This window comes from Meleagris gallopavo, chromosome 5 (genome assembly GCF_000146605.3).
Source record: "Meleagris gallopavo isolate NT-WF06-2002-E0010 breed Aviagen turkey brand Nicholas breeding stock chromosome 5, Turkey_5.1, whole genome shotgun sequence".
Classification (NCBI taxonomy): Eukaryota; Metazoa; Chordata; class Aves; order Galliformes; family Phasianidae; genus Meleagris; species Meleagris gallopavo.
In genome coordinates this window covers 15,847,258-15,852,241 of record NC_015015.2, presented here as the reverse complement: position 1 = coordinate 15,852,241, position 4,984 = coordinate 15,847,258, and positions in this window count along the sequence as shown.

The following is a 4,984-nucleotide window of genomic DNA, read 5'->3' as shown; positions in this document are numbered from 1 at the left end:
AAAGAACAAGATGGCCTGCAGTATGTTGTTGTCTCTAGTGATCGTATGTACACCGCTTTCTCTTACTAGTTAACTGAAGTGTTATAACTTGTGCTGTTCGTGAAATGCATGGGGAAGTAGATAACTGGATGCTCCATTTTACTTCTCTAAGACATAATTTGAATATGGTCCAAAAAGTCTGTATAGTATGTATAACTTATATGTATAAATATATATATTTAATTGTGTACTGTCTGATTAGCTTTCTGATTTGATGTGTTATGTGTCTTTGCTGATGTTAGACCAGTTTTAAAACTCTTAGCTTCAGTAGATCAACTTTGAATGAGCATTAGAAATGTAGGCATCGGGAGTGAGTCACAAGGGTTTATAGGGTTCTATTACTTTTATTGACTTTTACATGTATTATTTTCCCTCTAAATACCTACCAGTGATTTCAAGGACATATGAGTATTTACATACATGAGCCATGAGGTAACTAAGTACATTTGTGGCTCCATTCCTGTATCCTGAAAAAACAATTAAATCATACCTAATTCTGTAATTCCGTGCAGTCCTCTCTGGCCTTTACGAATTTTTTTCCTCCATTTCAGCATCCCAAAGAACTAACTCTTACAGGTTTTGTACCTTCAAGCTGTTTGGCCCCTCCAAGAAGGAGGGGAAGGACCTAGCCCCTCCATACTTAAGGTTCTGCAAAGCTGCTTCTAGTGGAAAGCGTGATGACTATAAGGCATAGTAGGTCTCCTTAGGAAGAGTATATGACCTCTGATTAATGTGGCTGATCTTGATTTAATTGTAACATTTTCTAATATGAATTATAACAAATTTAGTTGAGCCTTACTAGCAAAACCTGAATTGTAATGTATTCACCTAAATGTCCTAAAACTATGAATGTAGTCTGCAGTGCTGAGTATACGATTTGCCCATAAAAGCAAAGACCAAGTGGAAGAAAAGTGATTCTTTTCCTCTGCCATTCACACCCAGAACTCTATGCCCCAGGCTTTCAGTGGGCAAACCATTCAGGGGAGGAAAAAGGGGAAGACCTTAAAGAGAAATATTACTGTGGACAACCAGACATATCTGCAACTCACTGATTACATGCATTACAAACTTCAGACAACAGCAGTCCTCTTCCAAGTAACAAATATATTATCAAATTCATAAGGTAAACATCCTAAGAAGAATTTTGGACTTAATTTTCTTCCTTGCTTTTTTTATTTTATTAATTATTCTGTTTTAAGAACGTTGGCTTTATTTATAACTTATGTGTGTATGTGCAGGGTCAGTAACATTGTTCTGGTTATTTCCCAATAATTGCTGATAGATATAATTGAAAAAGGTTATGATTAAAAAGTACTGTTGTTCAAAAACTACTTAGAATGTACTTTGAAAACCTTTTCCAACTACTACAATCTAAAATAATTCTGTGCTCACAACTCAAAGGTCAGTTATCCACAACTATGTGCAGGAGTAGAAATATTTTTATAAGAAGTACTTAAGTGATAGTACTTTCTTAAGATGAATGCAGGTGTTTCATTACCTGCTCTATTGTTCTGGTGAAGGTAGCTCAGGTATTAAGGATTTTGGTGATGTATTTTACTATTTTTATCTTTTAATCAGTGGGACATGAAAGCTGTGGTGATTAGATCTTGATTTCTGCTGAAATTGGTGAGAGGTTAGCAAGCCACTTTGGTTGGCATTAGAGTTCTTAGTGATGTCCACCTCATGAATCAATCTGATTCTTTGTTCCATTTAGCCAGCATTCTATTTGCTTGGCTGTAGTAATTTATTGAGTCAGTTTTTTGCAAACTCATTTAAATCAAGATGTTTTTGTCTCTTTAGCTGATCGACCAGCATGCTGCTCTATGTGAATATTGATTTATTTCTTTATCTGTTTCATAAAGGTTATTAACGTATATGAAACTGATTTACCTTTATCTTGTTCTAACAGGGTTCACAAACTTCAAGGGTTTGGTGTAACCCTTGGTGAGAGGTTAGCAAGCCACTTTGGTTGGCATTAGAGTTCTTAGTAACTGTAGCATTCCCTGAAAGACAACATGTATTATCAGGAATGCACAGAAGAAAGAAGGAAATCAGGGAAACAGTTTGCATAATATTACTTTCTTTAGGAGTTTATACTAAGATTCTGTTAGTAGTGTTTTTTCTTACGCAGGTACACCAAAATCATCAGCTTACCACAGGTATCAGAGGGTCCTTTCCCTCACAGGGTGGCACAAATGGCTACCCTGTTACACAGTCAACAAATACCAAGCTTCAGAAGTCCCTAACAGTAAGGAAGGCAGCAAGAACTGCAAAGAAAAAGAAATGTCATCAGTTGTTCAGAATTGAGTTCCGCTTGCACGAATACAGCGTGTTGTGCAGAGTATGCGCTGTGCTTCCTATTAAAGAGCAATCCGATGTCTATTCTCACAGGAATTCAAAGATCAATTTTATTTGAAAAAAGGGAACTAAAAGCCTTGTTATTGTCCAGTTTGTCTACCAACTGTATTTGCACTCTCAAAATTAATTTGCCTTAATCTGGTCGTTGCATGTACATTTAAATTCATAGTTACTCAGCCTGTTGCTGAAGAAAAAGGCTTGTTTCAAGGCATGCCTTTCTGAATAACGAAAACTTCGGAGAGTACAGATACCTTAGAGACAAAAACATAGTCAAAAACCCTACACTCCTTCCAGCAAAGATTATTAAATTATTATTAAATTATTCCTGTGTAAGACTTGTTCACTAATTCCTCTCTTCTCCTCCCCAGTCTTGCAAAAAACTGTGGGTATTGTTCAGTGTTATTTCATAAATTCTTAAATAATTGACTGGAAGACAACTTCTTTATTGCTTGACATGAAAGAAGTCACAAAATAGAATAAATATCCATTATGGGGCAATCAACAAGAAATAGAGAGACAATCTCGGCAATAAATCTGATGACACAGGAGAATATATTTCAGCTTGCCATCTGAAGTATCTTTTCTTAAGGTGTTGACTACACCTGGCTCAGTAGGTGTGTTCTGCTGTTATTCCAACGCTCTTCAATTACACTTCTGTGCATGTAGAGATCTGCCTCAGCAATTTTCCTCTTATCATCCATTTAAGGGTGGATCTTATTAGTTTTTCCTGTCTGCCGTGTTGCCCAAGAAGTCTGATCCATAGACATGCTTGTAACAAGCTTTACATACTAGCTGGACTGTGCTTTTCAGAGAAGGTTTATGTTTATTTTCTTTCTAAAAGGGAGATAGAAGAGGTATTTCTTCACTTTTTCATAACATAATGGTTGTATCAGTACACCAACACACATTTGCTATGGCAGTATAATTGTCTAGATTCAATTCTTTCCTTAGCAGAAATGATTCAAGCCACTACGATTCTTACCACCTACAGATTGGATAGCAGTATGTTCCTCTCTATGGAGGCTGTACCATGGTGCAAAATTGAATTCAAGAGTGGCAGTTGGCCTCTTGTTTAAGGTGTCTCAGATTACTTCTATCCCCATTTTTGAGCTGTATTGAGACAGCGTTCACTGATACAGGGGATGAGAGGTTGGAGAGCAGCCCCACAGAAAGGGATCTGGTGTTCTGGCTGGTGGCAAGTTGACGTGAGCCAGCAGTGTGCCCTGGCTGCCCGAAGGGGATGCACCAATCCCAACACTGCTGCTGGGTGAGGGGAGGGATTGTCCTACTCTGCTCTGCACGGCCTCGCCTCCAGTACTGCATGCCATTTGGGTGCTACAATTCCAGAAGGATATAAAACTGTTATCATCCAGAGGAGGGCTATGAAGACGGTGAAAGGTCTGGAGGGCAAGGTGTGAGGAGCGGCTGAGGTGCCTGGGTGTGCTCAGCCCAGAGCAGAGGAGCTGAGGGGCGGCCTCATGGTGGCTCCTCACAGGGAGTGGAGGGCAGCGCTGAGCTCTGCTCTGTGTGACAGTGACAGGGCCTGTTTAATTGCTGCCCAGTTCTTGTGACAATAAATAATGATGTGCTGGTACATGCAGTTTTAAGCCAGCACAGTATGGAGAACATTGTGTAAGCACAAGCTAATTATGCAAATAATCCTGTATACTCTACAAGACTTGCCACACTCAGAAATCTGTGCGACTATAATTTTCACTGTGACTCATAATTTCATTTTTTGTAACTAGAATTGTGCATGACAGCTGTATGCCAGTTAGTATGTAACTGGGTCTTTATTACATGGGCATACAACCTATTATATCAGTGTCGTACAGGCAGGTTAAAGCTTCAATTACCTATATCTTTAGGGCCGTCTACAAAGGTGTTTGTACTAGGCGCTCTGAAAAGTCTATCTAATAAATGTAGATGTTTTGCTACGGCAGTGCTACTAGCAATTTTGCATTTAAATGTAAATATTTTACAGTTTATTGTGTGATAGATTATTTTACTTGCCTTTATCTCTCAGTGCTACATAATATCAAGCATAACATACAGCTTTACCCTTGCTCTATTGATTTTGAGTGTTTCCTTCAGTTTTGCAGTGAATGGTGTAGTTAAAGGAGGTCTTTCCGTGGTCATCATATGTTCTTAGCTGTTTAAACTTTTAATCCATTGAATATATATTCTCTAGAAATTTAATTTAGGTTCCCAGTTCTAATGTAAATGTGGTGCAGCTTCGTCCTATGTATGTATATGTCTGTCAGGTAACTCAGGATCATAAAGGACGTGCACAGACTGAATGTGTGATGACTTACCAATTGGGAAATAAGCTAATAGCAGTTCTGGCAAATTAGACTGTTATTAACACTGATTTAAAGGATATCATCTTCCAGAAGTTACTCATTCCACTCCCACTGACTGATTAGGACCTTTGAAATCTCACAGTTCGGAGTCCTAGTCTTGCTTCTGTTTGTCTTGAATTATAAAATAGCCTGAGCAACTCTGGCTGGTTACAATAGATGTGAATAGGCTGTGGGTCCTCATAAAGCTGAGGGAGGATTTCTCTTAATTTTTCAACATTTATTGA